Genomic DNA, 20749 nt, shown 5'->3' on the forward strand with positions numbered 1-20749 from the left:
CACCTCCCTCCCCGTACCATCCCTCTGGGTCATCCCAGTGCACCAGCTCCAAGCATCCTATGCCATGCATCAAACCTGGACTGGCAATTTATTTTTAAAAGTGTGTTTAATTCAAGGGAAAAAATAGGGATTTAATTCTTCAACTTTTTTTTTAAAAAATTCTTGTATTTGTCAGTCTGCAGAACTCTTTGTTTTACAGTATATGAGGGCATAGGAGTCAGATTGTTTTGACTCCTGGAAACTAAATAAGATTTTAGTTAAGAGATTCAGACTTTTTGCAGTTCTATTTTCTTATCAGTAAATGGAGATAAAATTATTCCAACTTGATACCATTGGTATACAAATTAAATGAGGAAACACATATAAAACAGTGACAACAACTAATTTCTGAATGTTCACAGTTTACCAAAATTCATTTATTCATCATAAAAAATGTTAAGGTATAGATTCTCTTCTTATTCTTCTGCTAATAATGAGAAATTGAGGCACAGAGAGATTAAATAATATTTTCAAGGGAAGGGAGAGGGGGTTTCAGGATGGGGAACACATGTATACCCATGGCAGATACATGTTGATGTATGGCAAAACCAATACAATAGTGTAAAGTAATTAACCTCCAATTAAAATCAATAAATTTAAAAAAGAAAAGATTAAAAAAAACAAATAAAATAAACAAAATTATACAATGAGAATTTAGGATTTTGTTTCCTTTAAAAATAAAGCTCATTATTACTGTAGTGAAATATAAACTTAAAAAATTTCTAAAGTTAAGTTCTTTAGATATTAAAAATAACTTAGTTTCTAACAGTATAATTTGATACCCTGAAAAATGAAATTATAATCACCATTAACAATGAAAAGGATAAATTAAATTTTAGGCTTATAGCTAAATACTATCCTAATCTAGATATAAAACAAAACAATTCTTATTAGAAAAAATATCAACTTTTAGTTTCTCTTTTGCCTAATTATGGATAAAATGTGGCTATTGTCAGAAGACGGATAACTTTCCAAAAATTTTGTAATCTCACAGTTGAAAATCAGGGATCATAGGCAATAAAAGTAACCCATTTTGTCTCTCACTGTCCTTCCTCTGCATAAATGAAAACTCTAGCAATGCAATGATCCTCTGTTAACTAATAATCCATAATCTTACTATCCCTTAAATTGCAAACATGATTACTAATCTAGACCTAGGTTTTGTAATATTCAAACTTCCAATTTCTTCCGAAGCTAAATTGGGCTTTCTTGGTGGCTGAGACATTTAAGACTCTGCCTGCAATGCACGAGATCCAGGTTGGATCCCTGGTTTGGGAAGATCCCCTAGAGAAGGAAATGGCAACCCAGTCCAGTATTCTTCCCTGGAAAACCGCCTGGACAGGGTAGCCTGGCGGGCTACAGTCCATGGGGTCTCAAAGAGTTGGACACAACTGAAAGACTAAGGCTTTCACTTTCTTCTCTGGGCTACCTCAACACCCAGACAAATCTGAACTATGTGGAGGGAAATGCGATCAGTTTGTTGTTTCTTGTTCTGCTTTTCTACTGTCAGCTTGTTATTCATTTTTAAATAGAAATTTGGTGCATGATCCTTTTAAATAGTTACATGGAGTCACAGCACAGTAGCATCTTTCTTCAAAGAAATCTACTTAATATTTCTCAATGTATGTACTCTCCATTGTTTCAGACACTTGATATGAGCAAGGCATTTAAATGTGTAAAACTGATCCTTGACCTTTCTTTTGGCAAAATGGTCTTTCTCACAACATACTGTTGTATTCGATTTCTTCATTAAAGCATCTGTCAAGAACTTCAAACATACTGTCTTTGCAAGATAATATTCCCTTGCAATCAGTATTCTTAGTATTGAATACACTTGCGACTTCACTTTCACTTTTCACTTTAATACATTGGAGAAGGAAATGGCAACCCACTCCAGTGTTCTTGCCTGAAGAATCCCAGGAACGGCGGAGCCTGGTGGGCTGCCATCTATGGGGTCACAGAGTTGGACACGACTGAAGCAACTTAGCAGAAGCAGCAGCAAGCAGCATTTATTTTAAAAGTGCATTTGTTCTTAAAAATATAGGGATTTTGTAACTTAGGGACACATTTGCACTGCCATTACATTTCCTGACAACTATTGATTTATGAATTAGGTTTTCTTGGATGTTGTAGAACTATGCTTTAAAATATTTAAACAGTACACAATAAATTCAATTAGTCTATTAGAGTACAAATAAGATCCAGATTGGTTATGGGAGATAACACTGGGAAAGCAAAATGCATGACAATTATGGCAAGATACAATAGCCCTTCATACAGAGATGCCATCCTTCTCTGGCTCAGTAACTATTTCTCTTTCTCACCGATTCTGACTATGCTTTGAGTTAGTCACTATCTCGGGACACCCATCTCCACAAATACTTGAAGCAAGTGAATGTTAATGTATTTTTGACATCTGTGGCTAGTAGTTCTCTTAAATGAGTATCATTTTTTTTTTTTTTTTGTTCACAATCCAGGCAGGCAATTTCCCATTTCCAGTACATGTAGCAATAAAGATAATTTTGACAAGTGAGAATAATCTCAGTCCCTCTTTCAAAATTAGTTGTCAATATTCCAATAATTGGGCTTCCCAGTTGGCTGAATGGTAAAGAACTGCCTACCAATGCAGGAGATGCAGGAGACATGGGTATGATTCCTGGGTTGGGAAGATCTCCTGGAGGAGAAAAAAGCAACCCACTACAGTTTTCTTGCCTGGAGAATCCCAACGACAGAGAAGCCTGGTAGAACTGTAGTCCATGGGGTCACAAAGAGTAGGACACGACTGAGCAACTGAGCATGCACGCACATCCCAACAATTAAGTAGCTACAGGATTTTTTTAAAAAACAGAAAATTATATACTCCTGCACCCAGTTCTAAACTGTAAGAGAAAAATAGACTGGATCTGGGAACAGGGTGGCAGGATTATTCTAATCAGAATAACTGAAGAAAAAGGCACCTTTGTACACTGTTGGGAAATGTCCATTAGAAATTTGACATGGAAAAGAGAAAAGAAGATGACTGTAGTATTATCTTGCTTAGGCAATAGAAAAGGAGATATATTAAATTTGTGCATAAGTTGGGCTTTAGAGGAAGTATAGACAGGTTTTTCTGACTGTCTTGTAAGAAGCAGGAAAGCAGAGTAAACAGATTTGGATGCTAAAAGATGGCTGAATGTGGTTGTAACAGTTTGCAGTTCTCTCTGATTGATTACATTTTCTGGAGAAGAAAGGACTCAGCCAAGAGGTAGGGAGGCTAGGAGCTGTCGAGATGTTACACACACACACACAAAAACAGAGAGTGATTTGACTAGAGAAGTACAATATGATTTCTGGACAGGGTTAAGGATACCCTTACATTTTATAATCACAAATGAGATCAATCAATATGGTTGCTGAATGTTAGTATGGAACCATGTGATACAGTTGTTTCTATTCTGTGAACCAGCATTCAATAATAAAATGATCCTCTAATATTTACTCCCTATCATTTATCCTTTAAAAAATTATTTATCTTTGATTGGAAGATAATTGTTTTATAATATTGTGTTAGTTTCTACCATACATCAACATGAATCAGCCATAATTATGCATATATGTCCTCTCCCTCCTGAACTAGAATATCTAAAAAATAAAATTCTCATTGATTACATGCCAGTGTTGATTAAAGCAATTGATATTGGCCAAATCTAATTAATACACTAATATCTTGCATGATCTGTAACTGTATTTTGTGTGACTTTCACAAATCAGATTGGTAAATTCTTGAGAAACCTCTTTGGAAGTGGTTCCATGTGTGACTGAGCGCTGTTGTCGGATTTCCGCTCTACTTAAAAAATGCAAAATGATAGAATTTCCACAGGTGATTTTCAAATTACCCAAAGAACTTTTGAATGCTGATTGTTAGGCAATGCTCCAAGGAGTACTAGAGGCAGCATGCTTTAATCACATCTAGGTTTCTTGAGATGTTTTCACGTAAGTATAGAATTAAACAGTGATCCTTATGGAGGAAGATCTAACATTTTCTATGCAGATTAATAAAAAAAGAAAGAAACAAAAGTGCTTGTAGAAAAATTCAAGAGGCTAGCAATATACAGATTTGTTTCAAAAGTTAAGATTTTTTTGGGCAATCGCATTTTTCTCTTCAGCATGAATAAAAATTGAGTGACTATTTCCTTTCCCCCACTTCTTTTGAGGATAGATGCACTGTTCTCTTCTGGGAAATATTCCCCATCCTTGATTTACTCTAATCTGTAAAATTGGAATTTACAACTTGTCAATGCACTACCAAAATATAGCCTTTAATAACTGTGCTATTTGACTTATTTATTTTTATTCATTAAATAAGACATATTCCTGTGTACTTATCAGTCAAGTGTTAAGGTGAATATTTATAATTAATTCAAAACAGATTTACTGTAAACATATTTAATGTGTGCTGTTGTGGTGGGTGAAGCATGTGAAAACAAGTAGACTATTTTGAAGGGAAATCCATGGAGTAACCAAAGTTGAAAAAGTAATGTGTCATAAGGGGGTTGATGGAAGAAGAGTTATGAGGACCCAGGTGAAAATAATGTTATTTTCATATATTTACGATAGGCTTCCTAGGTGAGTCAGTATTTGAACCATGCTTTGAAGTATGCAGAGGATTTGGGAAGGCTTTGAAGGCTAATGTGAGAGCACATAGATAATTCTGAGTCCTGTGGGAGGGACACAATTTTATTTTGATTGGATAAAATAAAGAATAAAGTTAAAAAGATGTTTGGTTGAGAGTATGCAACTTCTGGAGCTTCCTTGGTGGTCCAGAGAGTAAAGCGCCTGCCTGCAACGTTGGTTCGATCCCTGGGTCAGGAAGACCCCCCCTGGAGAAGGAAATGGCAACCCACTCCAGTACTCTTGCCTGGAAAATCCCATGGACAGAGAAGCCTGGTGGGATAACATTTTCACATTATGTAAAATAAAAGTCATCCAAGGCTTATTGAAGGGAAAACAGAATTTACACCCTTATGGCAAAAAGTGAAGAGGAGCTAAAAGCCTCTTGATGAAAGTGAAAGAGGAGAGTGAAAAAGTTCGCTTAAAGCTCAACATTCAGAAAACGAAGATCATGGCATCCGGTCCCATCACTTCATGGGAAATAGATGGGGAAACAGTGGAAACAGTGTCAGACTTTATTTTGGGGGGCTCCAAAATCACTGCAGATGGTGATTGCAGCCATGAAATTAAAATACGCTTACTCCTTGGAAGAAAAGTTATGACCAATCTAGAGAGCGTATTCAAAAGCAGAGACATTACTTTGCCGACTAAGGTCCGTCTAGCCAAGGCTATGGTTTTCCTGTGGTCATGTATGGATGTGAGAATTGGACTGTGAAGAAGGCTGAGCACCGAAGAATTGATGTTTTTGAACTGTGGTGTTGGAGAAGACTCTTGAGAGTCCCTTGGCCTGCAAGGAGATCCAACCAGTCCATTCTGAAGGAGATCAGCCCTGAGTGTTTGGAAGGAATGATGCTAAAGCTGAAGTTCTAGTACTTTGGCCACCTCATGCGAACAGTTGACTCATTGGAAAAGACTCTGTTGCTGGGAGGGATTGGGGGCAGGAGGAGAAGGGGGCGACAGAGGATGAGATGGCTGGATGGCATCACTGACTCGATGGATGTGAATCTGAGTGAACTCCAGGAGATGATGATGGACAGGGAGGCCTGGCATGCTGCGATTCATGGGGTCACAAAGAGTGAGACACAACTGAGCAAATGAACTGACTGACTGACTGACTGTATAGAGATTATTTTGCATCTGGATGTTAGAATCACGGGGAAAGTTTGAAAGTTAGAGAAACAGTGAAGTGATATTACAACAGCCTGAGTGTGGTTGTTATATCTTAATAGAAATCGAATCAAGAAGAAGCAGTAGATTGAATAATAGTGGAGAGGCAGCCTACATATAGACATGGGGAACAAAGGAAATGGAATTATTCTTTAAAATTCAGTCTTGGATGACTGAGAGTATATTAACACCATCAAAAAATAAACATGAGTAGAAAGAACAGTTTAGGAAAAGAAGAAAATGAGTTCAGTTTTGTATGTGAGTTTGAGACTTCCAAGTAGAGACTTTGTTCAGTAGTCCCCTCTTTTTTCTTGATATTTATCTTAATTAATTTATCTTTATTTGGCTGCACTGGATCTTAGTTATGGCAAGTGAGATCTAGTTTTCTTTCTAGGAATTGAACCTAAGCCCTCTGCAGTGGAAGCTTGGAGTCTTAGCCACTGGACAACCAGGGAAGACCCCTACATTAGTCCCCTCTTATCTGCAGTTTAAAATTCCATGGTTTCATCTACCTATGTTAAATGTAATCTGAAAATAGTAAATGGAAAATATAGAAGTGACTCATCCCTTTGTCCAGAGTATTCTGTCCATTAGTCACCTAGTCGCCATGTGGGTTATCAGATCAGCTGTTGCTCTATCACAGTGCAGGTGTTCAAGCAATCTTTATTTTTCTTAATAATGGACTGAAAACACAAGAGTAGTGATGCTGGCAATTTGGATCTTCCTTTATCCTGCCTAATTTACAAATTAAACTTTATCATGAAGTGAAGCAAAAGTCACTCAGTCCTGTCCAACTCTTTGCAGCCCCATGGACTGTAGCATGCCAGCCTCCTCTTCCATGGAATTCTCCAGGCAAGCATACTGGGGTGGGTAGCCTATACCTTCCTGAGGGGATCTTCCTGACCCAGGAATCCAACTGAGATCTCTGGCATTACATGTGGATTCTTTACCAGCTGAGCCACCAGGGAAGCCCCAAAACTTTACCATAGGTTTGGGCATCGCATAGGCATGCAATATAAATATATATGAAAATGAATAGTATACGGAAGAGGTGGCACTAGCCAAGGTTTCAGGCATCCACTGGGATATCTGGGGGGACTGCTGTGCCTCTGTAAAATGATCACTTTGAGAAGAAGAAGTAGAAAACACAGATTTGAAGCTCTGAAGTTGAAGAACTAATTCAAGAGAAAATGTGTGAAGTAGCAAAGAAAAGAGAGAATAATTCTTTAGGGTAAAATCAGCTTTAACGTATGGAAAAACCAAAATCAAAAATGGAACACAGATAGAGGTGTTTTAAATTCATAAACCCATATATTTTTCTTAGAACTTTAGATGTGCATGAAGCTTTAAATTATATACATATTATTTGTTTTTAAATTGCAATTTGCAAAGCCAATATTTTGGTAAGAAATAAGTTAAAAAGAATAATACTATCTTTTTATTAAGTCAACTTCAAGGCAATTATAGAAAACCATAACTTTCTCCCAAAACAAGAAAATATTTTCACTATAAGTACCTACCCTACAATACAAATACTGTGCTGATACAGTTATGTCTAATTCAAAAATAATTGGTGGCTATAAAGTAAAATGAATATATAATAAGTTCTAACAGTATTTGTCAAATTAATTAATCCATAAGAAATATAAGTATGTTTAGAATTTAATTGAAAGTATTGAAATTAAACACAAAATGAGATATAATGATATAATTTTCACTCACTAGGACCTTGATCATAATACCATAAAATTGAGCTTGGCACAGGTACTATAATTTCTACTGAGAAAATATGCAATAATAATATAGTTTTAATAAATTTCTCCCTATCATTGGGGATCATAACCTAAAAAAATGATCAAATTTGTGTTTTAGTAATAAAACATCAGCTTCAAATTAATGAAAAAAAATGGAACTAGTTGATTCTTGGTTTGCTTTTAAACTATAAAGTTTACAAAGCCTTTATTGAGCACTGTAGCTGAAAATGCCATTTCACATTTAACAGCCGTGATGGAAGTCCTTTACGATATTTATTCCACTATGGACACCCTCAGGTTATATTTCTTCTCTTGTCAAAAAATATTTACTTTTATCATGAACTTGTCATTCTACTGTATTAAAATGGAACAAGTAAATGGTTTAGAAATCATGACGCCTCTTATAAATATAATGGCTCTGGATATCTCATAATTTTCTCGTCATTAAAATATTTTAAAACCAAATATTGCTTCCAAAATACCATGAAACAAGAGAAGTGAAAGAAGGGAAACCTGAATTTGGAGGCAGTAAATTTTTTCTTGGTCACTGAGAAGACAATTTATCCCGAGTCTACAGGTTTACAACCTAGTTTACACAAATCATTTAACTGTCTCTATGATAGTGTTAGAATTAGCACTGTTACATAGAATATTTATCTTATGAACTGTAAATACTAAAAGACAAACTCTTTGGAATGGAAATAGCTGCTTGAAAGGATGACCCTGAGAATCAGAAGTCTATTTTTCAACACATAGATAATTAGGGAGAAACACGCACCAGTGAGAAAAGGAAGAGTAGCTCAACCAACCAAATGAGCCACATGAGCCTCATAACAAAACATCTGACAAATACTGCACTGTGTACCTATTCATCCTGGCATGACCCTGAAGAACACGTTATATACCTGGTTTGTAAACTCCGGTAGATTCCTACAGCACAACACGAAGCAAAAAATTCGGAGGTACAAGTTGCCAATAGGACCTTTTTCAAAGAAGAGCCATTTCAACTTGAAACATCCAATGTTACAGTTTTCAACATTTTTTAAAAATACAAGTTATAGAAAAATATAGTTCTAGGAAGATCATACTGGTGAATTTTTAAACATATGTTTATTATTCTCTAATCTTTGAAAAAAGAGTTTTGAAAAAAGAATTTCTAGCCATGGTAAAATTGAAAGTTAAAAAACGCCTGTTAGATCTATGTGCATGGTAGGGTAGTTCATTTCATCTTTTTTATATTTTCATGCTATACGCTCTTCCCTCCATACAAACATATTCCATGGTTATTCTGGTAGCTCACAAAAATATAACTTTTTTCTTGACATTTTCATCAAGCCGTAGTCCTTTCTATTCTAGAGTATTTGTAACATGAATATCCCCCAGGCTTCTCGGATTTAACAGGCTCAAAACAAATATTTATTGTCATTGCTCTTTTAAACACAATCTCTGTTTTGGTGATTTGTGAGGTTATTCATTCAGTCATATAAACACACCCAAGACCTTTTCTTCTCCACCTCACATTGAATAAACTGCATTGATTTAACCCCCTAAAGTTCTCTTTCATAGACATTGCTCCGCTCCAAGTTATTTTTTAATGTTTTAGATAAGAATCTGTTTCTCACTACAGAAAGTCACTATAAAAATTATCAAAACACATGGGTAAATAAAAAATGATAAACATTTCTTAAAGTGATAGAATACATCACAACATTTTAGCAAGGAGTTCAATTTAACTGATATGCCAATTAAAATGCTTTTGAGAAGCTGCTTTGCATATGTTTATTTAGGAAAGAATTAAGTGAAAATGTCTTGTATTGATGTTCATACACTTAGACAATATAAGTGCATCAAATATTTCAATTTACTTAAAATTTTGTGTAGCAATAAATCTGAAGAATCACAAAAATTCAGATCTGTTAATATTGTGAACTCTTCTTCTCACTCTCAAAAATATATTCCTAGGAAGTATTCAAGATATTATTCACTTACCCATCTTTATAAAGTGAAAGAGTAAGAGAAAAACTGTAGATAAAATTAAATTTTCAAGAATAAAGGATTAGCATAATGTTTCTAGCTGTGTTTACAAATGAGTAATGTGAATGTTTATGTATAGATGAAACATTGGGAAAAAAAATCATGACAGAAAATAAATACTTTTAGGAGCAGTGAATTTAAGATGCTAAATACTAGGCTAATTAAGCTAATTAAATTTATTTTATTTTCTGAAACAGTATGCATGAAATCACAGATTATTTTTGCAGACTTTACTTTTTTATGAGCTAAATACTTATTTTTAAGAAATAATTACCAGTTAAATGCCTTTTCAACAAACAACTCAAAATATTTTAAACATGCATCACTAAAATAAATTTAACAATTTTAAAGAAAAGGAGGTAATGTTGATACTATATGAATTTTCTTTACTATTTAACCTAGCAGTTCAATTTATAGGAAAAACAGTTTCCTCTTTCAGAGTTGTTTCTAATGCAAAATATTGGAAAGTGTATATTCCATGATATAATATTGATTTAAACAGATACTAGTATATCTATATAATAAAACAGCAAGTACCTATCTAAAATTATTTACTATAAGAATACTAATGGACATTGAAATATGTCATCATATTTTCTTAAGTAAAAACTAGGTATGTCACATTCAATTATAATCACATTTTTATTGAGAAGAAACAAAGGTTTTTTTGAAAATGGTTGTTGGCATGAGGCTGCCCATTTTTCTGCATTACCCTGTTAACAGTAAAAACTCTGATCGGTATTCTGAGTTAGAAGATTCTGATATCCACAAGATCAACTACATAATTTTCAGGCTCAAAGCAAAATGAACCTGCAGGGTTTCTTGTTCAAAAATTATTAAGAATTTCAAGACAGCAGAGCATGAAACCAAGCATGGATGTCTTCTAAGGGCAGGGCCCTGTATAACTGCACAGGTTGTACACCCATAAAGCTGGCCCTGGCTTACCCTCCATTACTCATCTATTTACTTTCATATTATCGGGTGCTTTATGGGCTTCCCAGGTGGCACTGGTGTTAAAGAACACACCTGCCAATGAAGGAGACATAGAGACACAGGTTCGATCCCTGGGTCAGGATGATCGCTTGGAGGAGGGGATGACAACCCACTCCAGTATTGTTGCCTGGAGAATTCCATGGACAAAGCAGTCTGGTGGACTACAGTCCATGGGGTCACAAAGAGTCAGACATGACTAACGTGACTTAGCATGCACTTATGATGCTTTCTTAGAGAAAAAATGAAAGACATATTTTGCACTATTTTAAGAAATACTAAGCATCTTAGGTGGTATCAATCCTGAATCTGAAAACATTTAAAATGAGAAATATGGTATTGAAAATTAAATGCTATTATTTATAATACTCAGAATACTCTTGAATATAACCACAAATATACTCATTGGAAGAGAAACTGTGATAAAGGTTTAAGACACAATGCTGACAGCATCTAGTAGAGCCTTCTCTCAAATAAGGCAGGAAATAGACGGGTCTCAAGCTGAATGGTTTCTCCCCTGTGGACAGAAACTCCATAATAGTAGAAAACTTCATAAAAGTAAGGTGATAGAGGAGGCTGGGCTCTGGCCAGATAAGAGATAAAAGACCACATATTCCTTACTCTTGAAGTTAAGGAGACCTTCCCAACTGCACATGTGCAGAAAGGCTCCTTGAAGGTCAAAAAGGAGAGGTGTCACCTCATAGTTGCTAAGTCGCTTCAGCCGTGTCCAACTCTGTGCCACCCCATAGACGGCAGCCCACCAGGCTCCCCCGTACCTGGAGTTCTCTAGGTAAGAACACTGGAGTGGTTGCCATTTCCTTCTCCAATGCAGGAAAGTGAAAAGTGAAAGTAAAGTCTCTCAGTTGTGTCCGACCCTCAGCGACCCCATGGACTGCAGCCTTCCAGGCTCCTCCGTCCGTGGGATTTTCCAGGCAAGAGTACTGGAGTGGGGTGCCATCACCTCATAGTAGGTGATGTCAATTACCCATTGGCCTCTACACTAGAAACCATCTTGGCTAAGAAATGCGCACTCATGCATGGAAGGATCCTGAGAGATACCAACTACAGACTCAGAGCCAGACAAAGCAAGATGATTGGTCAAAGGAAACTTGGAAGAAAAGCCCCATAAAAGATTCAAACAACCATGAGAGCTCAGTTCTCTCTCTGAGCACATCTGTGTGTCTATCCACATCTACTGTACTCTTTTTTTTTTTTTCCTTCTAATAAACACTTGCTTCACTAATTCCATTTTTGTGGGGATCTTTTTTCTGCAAAGTAGAAGGGCCAGGGTCCTTGTCACTGACCTGGTGCCCTTGCCACTGTGACCCAGCCCAATCTCTGGTTGGGAACCCAAACTCTGCTTCAAGCTGTAGCAGGCTGAAGTGGATAATACCTGGGTTTAATCCTGGGTGTACAGTCTTCTGGTTCTAGTCAATGGGCTGGACTCATGCTGCACTCCAGTTCACTCTAAATTCAAAAGTACAATTCAAGATGCAAACTTAGTACCAGAAAGTGAATCCGATCCCTCAGAACACTGACTGCCTAGCTGAAATTGAAATTAGATATGGGCTGGAAGGCCATACATGGGTCACCAAGAGGGTCTGCTACAACTTGCTTTTGATATTCTAAGGTGTTTGGGTTTTGTTGAGATTGTTATTGTTGTTACTTTAGTAGTTTTCTGTTATCTTCACTCTGTTCACTTTTCTGGGTTAATGCCTTTTTCATTCTTTTAATTTTTTATCACTGAGTGTCTTGCAGTAGAGAGATAACTGCTGCTTAACTAGATACCAAAGAAATATATCTTATTGTCTATTTTGAAAAAGAGCCCCAGAATAAAACATTCAAGCTTTTAACCATACATTTTCAAGGGTATAAAACTTACATTATGTTCATATGAAATCAATTATCTAAGACTAATATTCTGTTGTATAAAAAATCAAATAATTTATTCAATTTGCTCACACATACAATCTGAACATAATTGTTTTTCATAATCAGAAAACACAGAAAATAATTTAGATCTTACCTCAGTGAACTTATTTGTTTGCAAACAGTGCCACTTTATAAAGGTAAATGTAAATTCAAAAGAAAGTTCAACGAAATATATATGAAAGTCTTAAAATGATCATTCTGATTTTGTTTTACCTAAGGATGTTTTGTAATTCATAATTACTCAGGGTGAGAAAGACTATTTTTACTTAAAGTAATTATGACCTAGTTCATAGCACTAATAGAAAAGCATTTTTTCTAAAATTTAAAATATATTTCTATGAGTTATCACATAAAATTTATGTAAATTATTTATTACTTATTGATATACTTTTGACACTGTACATTGTGTTAAATACCCATTGGGGATATTTTTCTTCACTTTTTTTAGAACTGAGAAAATGCCACAGGGGAAAATGCCAAGCTTTCACTCTTCAATTGACAAAAAATTTTATGACAGTAGCTATTAAATTTCTTAAAAAACACATCAGTTTTATATCAAGCCCTATCAAGTAGACAATTTTAATAGAATGTTTACTGCTATTTTGTTTTTAAAGGCCATAAAACTCCAAAGAGTGAAGTAAAACAAAAGAACTGTGGTGCTAACAAAACAATGAATAATTTTACTGAACTGTCTTGTTAAATATCTTGGGCTTGACACATTGTTGGTTATGATGACAGGTTACATGGAATTACTGTACATGCTCACTTTGCTGGTAGTACATATCATCAGAGTGTTTCAAGCAAGAGAATGTTGAAAATTCATGCTGAACTAAATGTTGTATGGAAAGGAATCTATTAAGAACTGTATTGCCATTTCCAATATGTGATAATGCTATTAATTATGAAAAGACACAAAATAATCTCACGTTGCTAAGGATTTCAAGATACTAAAGAATTCCTTCACTTATTGCCGCAAATTAGGCTTCCCAGGTAGCAAACTCTGAGATGGAGAATAGCATATGGACATATAGGAGGGGGTTTCCTTGGTGGCTCAGTTGTAACGAATCCGCCTGCCAATGCAGGAGATGCAGGTTCTATTATGGATCTGGAAAAGTCCCACTAAGCCTGTGTGCCACAACTATTAGCCTGCACTCTAGAGTCTGGGAGCCGCAACTCCTGAGCCCACTACTGAAGCCTGAGTGCCCTGGAGCCTGTGCTTCACAACAACAAAAGCCACCATAATGAGAAACCAGCACACAACTAGAGAGTAGCCCCTGCTCACCGCAACTAGAGAAAAAAAAGCCCGTGTAGCAACAAGAACCCAGAATAACCAAAACTAACGAAATACATAAAATTATAAAAAGAAATATACGAGGGGATATTCTTGAGGCAAAAACTCTGAAGAAGGAGGAGAAGCAGGATTGGGTATTGGTGGAAGTTAGGTGTAATCGAGTCTTAAGAAAAACCTCAGGCGGTGGCAAGGGGACCAACAGTGGAAACTAGAATGGCCCATTCAGAGCATCCCTGAACTGGGGTGAGGAGGTTAGCCCTCAGCATCTTCATCTAGGTAGCCATTGTTTGTGGGTTGCCTCAGAAAGGCAATGGAACCTTAAATAAAGGGATTTTCCTTAGGTGAGGCAAGTGCAGACAAGATCTGACAGCTAAGAACATCTGTTAGGAGTGCGCCAAAGAAATGGAATGTGATGAACAAAGTATTTTATTTCTGAAAGAGAGTCTGGGGAATCCATCACTATAGCTTACACTTTTTGCTATACTGGAAATTGACCTTACATGAGTTCCAGGATTCTGGTGTACTTATTCTCTGGAGGGCAACAGAAAATAGGAAGGTTAGTGGGACAAATTGCATTTCCACACTTGCAGCTGGGCTCTGGACTGTAACTGGTATGCATCACCTCTTTTGCTCTCCCTCCGTGTCATTTATTCTAGGTTCCTGACTCTCAAGTAGCAATTCTGCTCGTATCAGCGGTGTCACTGGTGTTGAGGCTTAGCCTCTTGTTCATCAGTGGAAGGATATTATAGCGGTAGCAGGTCCAGCTGGCCCTAGTCTTTTTGGATGCTATGAAGACAGAAGGTAAAAGAAACAACAGAGCCCTGGGCAAGTTAGAAAATGAACACTGAGGTCTGTTCCAAGTAAATACAAATTGTTTCAGATCCTCTGTTCTGATAGAAATGGAAGAGAACCAATTCGCCAGATCAGTGGCTATCTACCATGGACCAGAGGCCATGATAATTTTTTTGAGCAAAGACCATCACATCTGGCAGAGGAGCTACAATTTATTAACTGGTTGGGTTTTTGGTTATCGACTGTCTGTCTCTATGTTCCATCTGTTTTTTTAATTGAGCCAGATGGTTAAAATGCAGATATGATGTGTCTCTGGATCCTTTAGATCTTTAAGAGTTCTACTAATTTCTGCCCTTTCCCACGAGACTCAATATTTTTTCACCTTTTATCTCATTGACTGGGGGCTGGTGTGTTTTTAATATCTATATTTAATTATTTTGTTCTGAAAGTGAACATGAGGTTTCTGGATTAGAGATTAGATTTAGTATAGCAGTAACAGTACTGATTGCCTGGGCCCTAATCCCTCTTGGGCTGGACAATGAGGACAGGTGTCACCTGCACATTTTCAGGAAAGGAGCCTTGAAATTGTGACTGGGAGTTTATACAGGAACTCCTTTACACCACCCCTGTTCCACTCCTCAAACCCCCACCCCTGAGAAAGGGAAAGAAACCTTTTTTAAAATGTAAGCAAATTATCTTTTAGGGGGAAAAAAAGTTCGTTTTTTACAGCGTTTTGGAATATAAACAAATGCTTCAGGATTTTATTACTTTTACAATGTAATAATACAACTATAGATATAACACCCTTAGAATGTGAAGAGCAAATAGCTCTGAAGAAAATGGCACATTCTCTGTCTTTATAGCACATTGCTTTTCTTTGCTCAAAAAGTCCTGACAATGCAAAAACAGGAAAATTCCTTCCCTATAGGAGGTGGTAGTTTTAGAAGCTTTCACTTGGTTTTCACTATGATAACTCTTACCCTGCAAGGCAAAGCACAAATACAAGATTCTTCCAATTATTAATACCTAGTATGTCCATTTCAATCAGTATATATTTGAGGACTGTGAAAATAGCCATGTGATGGATTTGCAGGCCCAGTAGACCCTCTGCTAGCCCAGCCCACATTGGTGATATGCTCATATATCTACTCATCTCATATGCCCTCACAGGAACAGTCTCACTATGGCATTCTGGTGAGCTGCATACGTTCTAAGTCTGTGACTGATATGTATTTTACAGGCAAAAACACTACTGCTATTACCATATTATATCCTCAATAATGCAGATTGTTGCTCCCAAGAAACTTTTAGACTTTGAACCTATAGAGATTTTTTTAGGGTTTACTAATATTATTTTTCTACTTTTTTAATATTTTCATGTGAGAGTTTTTTTCTCTTTATTAATAATTATGAAACATAAACATTTAATCCTCTGGCAAATCTCTGTCCCATATAGAGACAAGCAAAAACACAGGTGTGCACATATATCTACTCACTCCTAGACTCACTCCTATCAACTCTAGATCCATTCAGATATATACATATATATTTCAAACATTACTAATCACCACATACAATATTATAAGGAGCTAATTATTGTTTACAATTAATTCACTTAATATTCTGTCTGTTATAAAATGTTTCTTATGTAATTTTTTTAAATTATTGATTCCACTGTTTTTTACCTTTGTTCATTTAAAACTTTTTGTTTTACTTGCTAATGGAACTTTTGTTTTTTGTGTAATTTTATTATAGTGAAATACAATATAGAATATTCTATCTGATACAATGAAGTGTATTCCCTGAATGACTATTTAATAATATCACAACAATTTGGATCCTATTTTTCAGAGAAAATCCTTGCCAACAGTTTAGTGTATGTTCTTTTAAAATTGTTCCCATGCACATATGCATATGTGCTTCCCAAGTGGCTCAGTGATAAAGAACCTGCCTGCTAATGCAGGATCTCCTGCAGGAGATGTGGGTTTGATCCCCGTGTTGGGAAGATCCGCTGGAGAAGGAAATGGCAACCCACTCTAGTATTTGTGCCTGGAGAATCCCATGGACAGAGAAATCTGGTGGGCTGTAGACCATGGGGTCCCAAAAGAGTCGGACGTGGCTGACTAACACTTTCACTTATGCATATATGTGAAATACATATTACTTACACACCAAAATGTGATAATAATAAATATATGAACATAAGTAACACAACACAGTGATTATAGGTACAATTCTGGAGACAGAATGCTTGTTTTAAATCTGAGTTGTCCCACTGTCTTCGTCTGCATGTTTCTTATTAGAGAATCTAGCGTACATTTTATTTCCTGTTCTTTAGATGAAATTAGCATGATGTCACCCATGAATTATGTGCCATCTCAAGATGATCAAGGACCCTTTGAACTATATTGAGACAGAACAGGACAGTTAACTAATTCTGGTGCAAAATATATGTACATTGCTATTCTTAAGTGCACAAGAATTGGTTTTTATCTTCCTTACTGATAGGTATTGAAATGAAAGCACTATCCAAATCAATAACCTATAAAATTTTCAAAGGATGTATTTTTCCCCAGACCAGATACAATAAAGCTATGATGGGGGATGACTGTTTGAATTATAATTGTGACTACTATATTTGGCTGTGAGTTCTGGCATCATTTGCAACTTTGGATGCAAATGTGGATATGATGAGCATCGCTACTCCTATACCCTTAATTCTTTAAAAGATGGAGGGTTTTCATTTCAGAGAACTCCAATTACACCTTTTCTATCATTGTGTGTGTGTGTGTGTGTGTGTGTGTGTGTGTGTGTGTGTGTTAGTCGCTCAGTTGTGTATGACTCTTTGTGACCCCATGGACTGTAGCTTACCAGACTCCTCTATCCATGAAATTCACCAGGCAAGAATGATCCAGGAATCGAACCCAATGAGGTCTCCTTCATTGCAGGCAGATTTCTCACCATCTGAGCATCCAGGGAAGCTTTTTCTTTCATTAACAGCTATTGAATGAAAGTGTTAGGTAGTGTATTAAAAAGCAAAGACATTACTTGGCCAACAGAGGTCTGTCTAGTCAAAGCTATGGTTTTTCCAGTAGTCATGTATGGATGTGAGAGTTGGATCATAAAGAAGGCTGAAAGCCAAATAATTGATGCTTTTGAACTGTGGTGTTGCAGAAGATTCTTGGCAGTCCTTGTAGTGCAAAGAGCTCAAATCAGACAATCTTGAAAGAAATCAATCCTGAATATTCATTGGAAGGAATGATGCTGACTCTAAAGTTCCAATACTTTGGCCGCTTGATGTGAATAGCTGACTTATTAGAAAATAGCCTCATGCTGGAAAAGATTAAAGGCAGGAGGAGAAGTGGATGACAGAGGATGAGCTGATTGGACAGTGTCAATGACTCAATGGGCATGAGTTTGCATGAGCTCTGGGAGATGGTGAAGAACAGGGAAGTCTGGTATGCTGCAGTCCATGGGTTCACAAAGAGTCACACAGGACAGAGGCTGAACAACCAAAGTGGACCCAAGTGAGAGCTCTGTCAAGTACTAAATGTATCTCTCCTGAGCAGCTACTTGAAAATCAGGGCATTGAAAAAAAATGAGTGCTTGTGGTCTATTTACTGAAATGCAAAAGTGCACTCTGATTGTATTTATGATCTACTTTCCCTGTAGTCAGTCAGTCAGACAGGCAGTCAGTCAGTCAGTCACTTCAGTCGCTCAGTCGTGTCTAACTCTTTGCGACCCCATGAATCGCAGCACACCAGGCCTCCCTGTCCATCACCAACTCCCGGAGTTCACTCAGACTCACGTCCATCGAGTCAGTGATGCCATCCAGCCATTTCATCCTCAGTTGTCCCCTTCTCCTCCTGCCCCCAATCCCTCCCAGCATTAGAGTCTTTTCCAATGAGTCAACTCTTCGATGAGGTGGCCAAAGTACTAGAGTTTCAGCTTCAGCATCATTCCTTCCAAAGAAATCCCGGGGCTAATCTCCTTCAGAATGGACTGGTTGGATCTCCTTGCAGTCCAAGGAACTCTCAAGAGTCTTCTCCAACACCATAGTTGAAAAGCATTAATTCTTCAGCATTCAGCTTTCTTCACAGTCCAACTCTCACATCCATACATGACTACTGGAAAAACCATAGCCTTGACTAGACGGACGTTAGTTGGCAAAGTAATGTCTCTGCTTTTGAATATGCTATCTAGATTGGTCACAACTTTCCTTCCAAGGAGTAAGCGTCTTTTAATTTCATGGCTGCAGTCACCATCTGCAGTGATTTTGGAGCCCCCAAAAATAAAGTCTGACACTGTTTCCACTGTTTCCCCATCTATTTCCCATGAAGTGATGGGACCAGATGCCATGATCTTCATTTTCTGAATGTTGAGTTTTAAGCCAACTTTTTCCCTGTAGTACCTGCCAACAAAGGCCATTACTTATTCCCGTGGATCAGTGCCATCTCAGAACTTCTGCTCTACAGCTCTCAATAGGTCTTGTTGTTTCTCCTCCTTGCTCCAACCATATAAATCATTGTGATAAGTAACTATGAATCATTTTGAAAGAGCTGGGGAAATATTTATTGTCCTTATTCATATTGACATTTCAGGGTCATTCTCAAAGAAACCTTACCTTCATTACAATTCACGGGCTCCGGGCTTAAGAACTGCTTAGATCTGGAAACTGGAGGAGGAATTATGATTTTCCATTTTGAAACTTGACATAATTTTTACCTGATTTTTCTGTTCTAAAAGTCCACCCACAGTCAAATCACCGGTTACTCTTCTCAGTCTTGGGATACTATGGTCTATTAGCCATCACTGTGCCCAGGTGCTCAGTTGTGTCCAACTCTTTGTGACCGCATGCCCTACCAAACTCCTCTGTCCATGGGATTCTCCAGGCAGGAATACTGGAGTGGGGTGCCATTCCCTCCTCCAGGGGATCTTTCCAGCCCAGAGATCAAACCTGCATCTCTTAGGTCTCTTGCATGGCATGCAGATTCTTTACCAATAGTGTCAACTGAGAAGTCCATTACCTATCACTACAGATCCCTTTAGATAAAGAGATTTTGGCTGTGGCTTAGCCCTCATCATTCATTCAATAATTATTTCTGCCTTGTATTTGATTTTTTATTGTCACTTTCTGACCTTCGCCATTCAAGAATCCCCTCCTTCCCATTAACAAAAGAGGCCAATGTCATGGCTGTCAAAGTCAGTGCTGGCATTCTGAGGAAATCAAACACTTAGCTACTCACTTGGTGCACCCACACAAGTGCCTTCTTCTTTGCAATAATAAAGTGAGAGTCTCCTTAGTCCTTTGGGAGAACATCAATCATTTGTATACTTCCTGATTTATGTAATACGCTTATTTTGACCACACCACATCCCTGTACATCCTGAAGTCTTTCTCATACTCTACAGAACAGTCCACCTCTACTTTTTTACCTCAGGACACTGACGTGAAAAACTTCAAAAAATCATCCCAAAAGAACTAGTGTGACCACTTAATGTTATTTTTGTCAGGGTCTTAAACCCCATGTCATGCTGCCATTTCAGTAGTCTTTTCTTTATCCAGCCCTGTATTGTACTTCCTGAACCAATACCTTCAAATCCACTTCCATATATGAACTTACTTTTGTTAATGATATGGAAATAATCAGAAGAAGAGAAGATGGGTATTGGGGAGGTTAGTCATTAACCCATCAGTGCATTGTAAAGTATCCACTTGAGATGAGATTTTTGTTCAGTTACTTCTGTTTCCTTCATTCAACTCTCTCTCCTTACCTCTTTCATTTTTTCCTTCTTTCCCTTCCTTCCTTACTCATTCCCACCATTTCTCTTTCTATCCACTTGTTTCCTTCTTTCTTCCTCCCCTCTCTTTTTCATTCTTTTTTCATGGTATCCAGATAGAGAAAGACCTCTTACCCATGTAAATGGGCTGTATATCCTGGCCCATGTGTTTTGGAACAATCTGCTTTTATTATTTTTTTTTTTAATTTTTTTTAAATTTTTTTTTGTGTGTGTCTCGCAGAGGTTTTATTTATTTTTTTTCATCACTTTAGTTTTTTATTTTTTAAATTTTAAAATCTTTAATTCTTACATGCATTCC

This window comes from Ovis aries, chromosome 17 (assembly GCF_016772045.2).
Source record: "Ovis aries strain OAR_USU_Benz2616 breed Rambouillet chromosome 17, ARS-UI_Ramb_v3.0, whole genome shotgun sequence".
Classification (NCBI taxonomy): Eukaryota; Metazoa; Chordata; class Mammalia; order Artiodactyla; family Bovidae; genus Ovis; species Ovis aries.